At 40.6% G+C, this 8,575-nt stretch overlaps 1 protein-coding gene across 5 annotated transcripts in view; it reads left to right on the top strand.

Annotated features, from left to right (window-relative positions):
- The first annotated feature begins 258 nt into the window (after nt 1–258).
- The window catches only part of flnbl (filamin B, like), a 174,769-nt gene continuing 166,452 nt past the window's right edge, over nt 259–8,575 (top strand). For 4 of the 5 annotated variants that reach the window (XM_068051656.1, XM_068051654.1, XM_068051652.1 and 1 more), the window contains exon 1: nt 260–444. The gene's annotated coding sequence lies outside the window, so the exon portion shown is untranslated. Of the gene's footprint in view, nt 445–8,575 lie in introns of all 5 variants that reach the window. The other variant, XM_068051655.1, reaches the window with a different exon arrangement.

Here is an 8,575-nt window from a genome sequence, read left to right as displayed (position 1 = left end):
ATATCATAACCTCAGAATTAGACAGGTATTGACATTCAGTCAACTGTATTTTAGAACATACTGGTAATAGGATTTGGGTAATTGCAGTGCGTCCCTTTCCGTGTGTTTATTTGTGTTTTTGTAAGGCTGCGCTATGCAGATATCTGCTTCCATCGGGACAATGGAAGGATAGGGTTAATTTTTTTTGGTCCTGTTAAATGAATGAACATAGCGAAGGCATTACGTAATGTTTTAAAAGACGAGCTATCGGTGTGGGGGATCAGAACTTAAATCAGCCCCAGTTCCTTGTTGCTTTACACCATCCTGTTAAAAAACAGCGAAACTCTCCTTTCAGGAAAATTCAAAGGAGTTCGGCGCAGGAAGATTCCAGTTTACTGGTGGACCTGTGCAGCACAAACACAAGCAAATAGAGAGTTCGTCAATTTCAGTTGGTGCCAGCTCTGGGTAAGTTTTACCAAGTGAGTTATGTTTCTGTCTCTGTTGAGAGCAATCTGTAGCCTTAATCGCCAGAGAATTCGCGGATTTCTAGTTCACTTCAGATGGTGACATAATGATTTATAACAAGATGAGAACAAGTTATAGGAAACGTTCTCATTTTATAGAAAGAGAACTGTTTAATGGGAAAGCTGGAGTGAGCTGTAAAACAACTGACGAGGGAATTGATGCAAGTCCTCATTACTAGCGTGTGAAAGGAGCGTTTGGTTTATTTTATTGTTTTTCCAAGAGTAAATAAATTTCATCCAACAGCTAAGTAATCGGAATAATATGAAGTGGTTAAAATGAGATTTGTGAAGTAGGGACAAGTAATCTCGTGTCACCTGGCAGCAACTGGGCACGTGTTTTGAAATTGCTCCATGTATACATTTGGATCAGGAATTGTGAACATCGTAATGTTTCATTTTGTGTTTGGGAAGAGGTTGGCGCGAGTCCCCGTTTATCACGGCTTGCCTTGATTACCAAAAAAATCAATTGAATTTTGTTAAATAAACTAGACGTGTTAGGGAAATATGAAATTGAAACGAATAGAAAAGTTGTTTCGTGAGCTGTTAGTAAAATAGTTTGAGTTGCCTTTCTGAAAGAAAATGGTCAGAAAACAATCATTATCATGGTAATGTGACGCGCGAAAGGAAGGACAGTAACCTGTTTATCAGAAATGGATTTAAATGTTAATGCTATGCTTTAAAGAAATACCGGTATCACTCTTTACACATTGAATAATGTCGGGTGCGGTGGAACTAGGTCATGTAGTGTCCTGGGTTATAAGTATGCCTGAGGTCCTGAAATTCAATGAAACTCACTCCATTGAATAAAGTTTCCTTCTTCAGTAGACTGCTTAGAGGCCTGACTGAAATAAGATAGCAAATCTCAACCCAGTTCATAATACATGGGAAAGCAGAAAACAAAATCACCAATAAGAAACCATTAACTCCACTAACTGGACACTGTCAGTCAGGGAGCTCATTACCGTGCAAAGAAAATGTAACCAGTGCAGGGAGAAGGTGGGGCTCTCTTGCATTTTGAATGCACATTGGGAAGGGCTTCCTGCCGGCAATAACGAGGGCTATTGGTAACATCAGTGTTTTTGTTAAACCCGCTGATGCTGTTAAGGTGTCGCCGGGCTTCCAATTGTCTTCCTTGTCAACGGCAAGGGCTACTGCTCGGTGCGGAACAGGGGATAACACATTCTAACTTGGGGGATCGGAGATTGATGGCACCATTGATGACATGAAAACTTCCCCCATACTACAGTACCGACCCAACCAGATGGTTATAGGCTACACTTCAATCCAACATAATGTTTCTATTCAACTTTGAGGAAATCTCCTCCAACAGATATGGCCGAATTCTAACTCGTGATCGCAGATATGCTGATAACATTAAAGAGGGCCAATTAAAAGATTCTTTAAAAACTAAACCTAGTCAGCACCCATCACTCAGGTACACTCTCCTTCCTCATCTTGCCAGTAGTGGCCAAGAAAAACGAGCAATAGTGTGGGTAGATATTGAGATGTGTGTGTGCTTCTTTCAAGTGGCCTTCCGAGTGGCCTACTCCTGCTGTTAATTCGTATGTTTGTTCTGAAGTCATGTTGGAGTGAGATTGTCTACCTGTGTCAGGGTGAAACCTGCTCCACCAGTAACCCAGCACATTATTGCAGCAAAGTAAAGGGAGCTTTACATTGCATTGAATCTCTGTGCTGAAATTGCCTAATGCGACACTGAAAAAGTGTTTTTCTTAGCACTAAAGTTCATCTCAGTTGGTACAAAATGAACTGAATAATTAGAAAAATAAACCCTTGGTGTGTTTAAAACCTCAACATAACATAAAGTTTGCCGAGCATTTATTTTAATAGAGGAATTTCTTCATGTAAACTGAAGTGTTTTACGTTAAATTACAAATCTAAGATACAAAAGAAGCTCATCAGCTCTTCTATGAAGCGCCCCCTGGTGATTTATCTCAATGTTTGACTGTAAAACAAATAGGATTCATTTTTTATAGATATTAATTACAAATAGTCTCTTCTTTTGCAGGCAGTCTGTACTGAAATTTTAATATTTCTAACAATCTTTATTTGAAATCCAGCAGAATGCTTACAAAATTCTTAGTAAAAATGTTACAAAATATGCCGAACCTAGTATCCACTTAGTGGGTAGAAGTATTTTGCCGACTCTGGGATCATTCAATACACTTCCAGTCAATAAAGTTTGATGAGATGCAACATAGTCATTTAAATCATTATTTTATCAGTACAATCATCGATAAACCGCCTTCTTTGTGAGCATGTTGAATGCCAGCATAACCAATCCTTAGATTTAACAAATAATAAGTAACTTCTCCAGCTCAAGGAAGAATTTGCTTGATTTTTACATTAAAATTCTGTTCAGATTAAAAAATAGAATTCGGGAATGTTGCCGTAATCATTTACTTCCATTCTTCTTTCTGTCCGTTTATCTCTTTTTCGCTGCTCTCCCAAACTCTGTCTCTTTGCTGTTTGTCATGTTCTTTTCCTGGCTGTCAGCCTCTCTGGATCTCTGCCATTTGTCTCTTCCCTGTCTCTCCAACTGCTTGCTGCCTGTTTGTTATTCTCTCGTGGCCGTCTCTCTATCTGCCTGTCGGCCTCAGTCACTCTGTGGTCATTTGTTGTGCGTTTCCCTTTGTTACTCCTAGTTATCTAATATTTATAAATCCAACCCCTTTCTTTCTTTGTGATTTAATTCATTGTTCATTTAATTAGTAAATAGTAGATACGAACTGTGATATATTTCGGCGCCATCGCCCTGGTTGAACTTTTTCACGATCAAAGGTCGGAAAGGGGGTTGGGTGGGGAACAGATCTGATTTCAGCCTGCAGCTCTGCTTTCAGGGGTGGGCGGGGTTTGGCTGGTGTGCACTCAGTTAACAGATTAAACTGCAGTTCAGGGTAGGAAGAGACTGAACAAGGCCCCAGAGGGCAATGGTGCAAGAACAGATTGGGAATCCTTTCCATTACAAAATCTAAAATATGCCTCCTTTTACCATTTTGCAAAGTAAGAATCTTATCGATAAATATACAAGCAATGCGCAGACTATGTTGAGACATTTTTTTAAATTATCTGCACATAGAAAAATTTATTTGCACATCTATACAAAATGTAACTGAATATATGGGGAATCGGAAGTACAATTCCAACATTTGCCATGTGGTTCATACAAAGGAGGACTGTGGCAAATACAGGAAGATATTAAACTTGCAGAACGGGCAGGTTGACTTCAATGTAGATAAATGCGAGATGGTACATTTTGGTTGGAAGAATAAGGAGGCCATGTACTCCTTGGAAAATAAGTGTCTAAATGGGGTAGAACTACAGAGGGAACTTGGGCTACAGATACACAAATCACTGAAAGCAGCGACGCAGGTTAATAAGGAGTACTGTGTACAGTTCTGGTTGCCACACTATAGGAAGGATATGATTGCACTGGAGAGGGTGCAGACGAGATTCACCAGGATGTTGCCTGGGCTGGAGCATTTCAGCTATGAAGAGAGAGTGGATAGGCTAGGGTTGTTTTCCTTAGAGCAGAGAAGGCTGAGGGGGGACCTGATTAAGATATACAAAATTATGAGGGGCACAGATAGGGTAGATAGGAAGAAACTTTTTCCCTTAGCGGAGGTGTCAATAACCAGGGGGCATAAATTTAAGGTAAGGGGCAAGAGGTTTAGAGGGAATTTGAGAAAACAATTTTCACCCAGAGGGTGTTTGGAATCTGGAACACTGCCTGAAGAGGTGGTAGAGGCAGGAACCCTCACAACATTTAAGAAGTATTTAGATGAGCACTTGTAACGCCATAGCATATAAGGTTATGGGCCAAGTGCTGGAAAATGGGATTAGAATAGATAGACTTGATGGTCGGTGTGGACACGACGGGCCAAAGGGCCTGTTTCTGTGCTGTATAACTCTTTGACTCTAAGGCCATAAAAAAGCAAGCAAGGCACTGGAGTTCATTTCTAGAGAGATAGAATTGAAAAGCAGAGAAGTTATGTTAAACTTGCATCAAACCTTGGTCAGACCACGCTTGAGGTACTATTAAAAAAGATTGAACATATAGGGATTCTTTCCTCTGAAGAATTGTTAGAGGTCTTTAAGATTATGAAATAGCTTGATAGGGTAGATGTAGAGAAGGTATTTCCACTTGCAGGGGGACCAGAACTAGGGTCCAAAAATATAAACTATGTAACTATTAAATCCAATAGGGAATTCAGGAGAACTTCTTTAGCTAAAGAGTGGTTAGAATGTGGAACTTGCTACCACTAAGATTAGCTAAGGAGACTAATATAGATGCATTTGAGGGAAAGCTAGATAAACTCATTAGGGAGAAAGGAAAAGGAGGGTGTGCTGATAGGGTTAGATGAATAAAGGTGGGAGGAGGCTCGTGGGGAGTGTAAATAGCAGTATCGACCTGTTTGGACCGAATGGCCTGTTTCTGTGCAGTTAATACTGTGTAACTATATAATATAGCCATTGTTTTAGATATATCACCTGGGAATTTCCTTGGAGTTGCTCCCCCCTCCCCTGCTGTAACTTTGCTGGATATGGGACAGAAATCCCAGTTGCAGCAGAGCACAACAGCTCTGAGGAAGTTCTTGCTTGTTCACAAGCTAGTCTTGATAACTTATTTAATTGTAGTATAAAGGTAGTTTTTCATTAATTTCAGATTTGAAATAGAGTATTCAGCAGTAGATACAATAACAGGGATTCTCCGAGACAATTCTGATGCCCAGGAGGGAGCTTGCACATGTGGACCTGTTGTCAAAACACCAGATAAGTTTCAAGAATACTCATGAGCTCTGAGCAGTTTTAAACTGGGTTTCACACTATATTCCTTGCTCCTAGGGGGAGGGGCCTCACACAGCTTCTGTGTGGAGTTAGATAAGGAGATTTGGAATCCACCTTTAAACATCTATTGAATTTGCATGGGGTGCAGTACAACTCAACCCACAGGGCACTTCAGAGTTAAAAACCAAAATGGATACTCAATGCAGGAGAAAGGAAACAGTGCATTATATTCCCAGGAGCCAGGGGAATTGAATCAGGAATGAGGGGTTTGGGGAGAGGGGGCAATGGGAGCTCGGGGTTGAGAGGGCGTCTGAGACTGTGGAATGGGGGTCAAGGGTTTGGGGCTTGACAGGGTGGGGAAAAAGGAGGATTGTGGATCAGGGAATTGGGGAATTATGGGTTTGGGGCTTGGCCAGGTAGGAGAGAAGGAGATTGAGGCTCAGCAGACTGGAGCATGGGCCAGGTGGAGGTGGAGAGGGAGAATGGGGAGGGCGTGCATTTCCTGCAGAGCTGGGAGCAGCACAGAGGGAAGAGCCACCAGTAAAGGGGTGAGTGAAACCTGAGGATCTTGCGGTGAGTAAATAACAAAATGTCATTTACACTGGGGGTGCAATGGGGAACAAGGGGACAGCGACTGAGGATTCTCGATGGAATAACTAGGCATGAGGGAAAAGGAAGGATTTTGAACTGAGGGCTGTTAAACCACGGAATACTTCATCACAAGTGGCTATTGAGGCCGAGACTAGAATATTCAAAAGAGAATGGGATAAGTATTTGAAAAGGAGGGATATAAAAACATGGGAAAATGGGGTTACAGGAGAGAGCACCAGCATTGGCATTGGCAATAAGGTCGAATGGCCTTCTCCTGTGCTGTAATTTCTGACAAAACCCTTGTTTTATTGGTCCAAGCCCAGGTTTAGAAATGTTGGTGCTGAGCTGTGTTTAGGACAATGTGCTCTGTGGGAAGTGTCCCAAACACTGAACCCACTGCCCTTCTGTGCCATCTCCTGGTTTGGTTTTGGTCTGACCGTGCTGTCCGATTTTTTGACGTGTGAAAACCAAGTACAGGTCGGCTCTGCCTGAGGCTCCAGTCAGAGTTGTCACCTTCACAATTAACCTGAGTCCAAACCAGAGTCCTGACATTCTGCTGCCAGTGGGTTGGGCCCCATAACTGCATCGTGCACCACTTGCTCTATGGTAGTTACATCACTGGGTGGAAGAGTGAGGCAACTCCAGGTTACTGTGTAAAAGCAAAATATTGCAGATGCAGGAAATCTGAAATATAAACAAGAAATGCTGGAAATACTCAGCAGCAACTGTGGAGAGAGAAACAAAGTTAATGTTAACTTTGCTTCTCTCTCCACAGATGGTGCCAGACCTGCTGAGTATTTCCAGCATTTCTTGTTTTTTTCCCAGGTTATTGTGTGCCAGTTTCTCTTCTCTGCATACATGCTGGATTTAGCTTCAAAGTCCAACTTCTAGCAGTGCTTACCCTGAGGCTAATTTTCAATTTTGGAACGGTTTAGCATATTTAAGTTTAATTTATATTTTTTAATTAAGTTATTGTGTACTGTCAAATACTTAATTGCAAGTTAATAGAGTACAGTATCCATTGTAATATTTAAAAAACTTTGTTCACATTTCTTCCATCTCTCCCTGCTACATGTATCATATTCAGCAGCTAACTAGTAACACTCTGCACCTGACCACCAGAAAGCAGTCAAGATTAAACCACATGCCATGCATTTTCGATATTCCTTATGCTGATTGTGCAGGGCTCAAAATCCTGCCATATAATTTAGGGGCACTAGCAAACATTACCTTCACATTGTTGGAACACTAACATACCTCACTCACCAGATGGACTGCAGCGGTTTAAGAAAGCAGCTCACCACCACCTTTTCAAGGGCAATTAGGGATGGGCAATAAATGCTGGCCTTGCCAGCGACACCCACATCATATGAAATTAATAATCAAAACAACTCACCTTCACAACAACTTCATGTCTTTTTTTTTGTTTTCTAAGTTTTCCCTTTTTGATAACTGCAGCTCAGAACAGAGTGTTAGTAGCAGTCAGTCAAAAATGTCTAAATGGTCTTTTCTTTTACACAGCAAGTTCTAATGATCTGGAAAGCACTGCCTGAAAGGGTGGTGGGTGGGCGGGGGGGAGCGGCAGAAGCAGATTCAATAGTAACTTTCAAAAGGGAATTAGATATAAACTTTGAAGTGGAAAAGAATTACAGGGCTGTGGGGAAAGAACAGGGAGTACAACTAACTGGACAGCTTTTTCAAAGAGCTGGCACAGGCACGATGGGCCAAATGGTCGTCTCTATGCTGTAAGATTCTATCAATCTTTTTGATGGTAAACAATCAAAAAAGGTTTCTACACCATGAAGTTAATAAACATGAATGTTATTGAATGAATCCAAAAGTGTGTGTGTTTTTTTTAAAAATTAGATTTTGATCAATAAAATCAAAGATTTGTCAAAGGACATCAGATCTATCAAGTCAATACTGAATGATCCTTGTCAGCCTGTCTGCGGATCAAGAGAAGTGGAGTGGGAAGATGACAGCTCTCTGATCTGGTTGAGGAAAGAAACATTTTCACTGAACGAAAACAGCCCCCACTGTCTGAGAGCTTGTTGTTCTGGACCCATTTCTTTACCTTTTTATATTATCTTCCAGTTTTTAAGAAATCATCGTCTTTACTGGAACAAGATAAAGTAATGAGTCACCTCGTTTCCAACATCCTCCTTCGCAAATGCCATCACATTCCCTTTTTATTAAATCTTCATAATAGTTTTATTACTCGTTGTAAACAAATTCAGAAGTGAAAGCACACCTGAGCTTTTCAGAATACAGTGTCTGTCTTTCTTACCAATAGAAATCTAATGCTGCCATATTGCGATCAATCTTTTTGTGCAAATCACATCATTCCTGTTAGGATTTTGTTTTGTTTTTCCTGCAGACATTTTCATATGTACACCAGTGCAAGCATACCAAGAAAAATCAAGGAATAGTAAAGATGTCCCCATTCTTTTTACCCCATTGTGTTTTACATGTATTCAGAACTTTGTTTTGAAATCTAAAGTTGTACTACAGTATTCATATAATTTATTATTTACTCTCATGATGCTTCTTTCTTGATCTCCTTGTATCTCCTGTTTGACTTTTCTGATTACTTATCATGTTGTCTTAGTTTCTTTCTTCACTGTTCCCCTTGTTGTTTTATTTCGATTTCTGCTGTTTTTTTTCCTTTCTACTCT

Source organism: Heterodontus francisci, chromosome 19 (genome assembly GCF_036365525.1).
Source record: "Heterodontus francisci isolate sHetFra1 chromosome 19, sHetFra1.hap1, whole genome shotgun sequence".
Classification (NCBI taxonomy): Eukaryota; Metazoa; Chordata; class Chondrichthyes; order Heterodontiformes; family Heterodontidae; genus Heterodontus; species Heterodontus francisci.
Note: the sequence above shows the minus strand (reverse complement) of the source record. Positions and strands in the feature narration are given on the sequence as shown.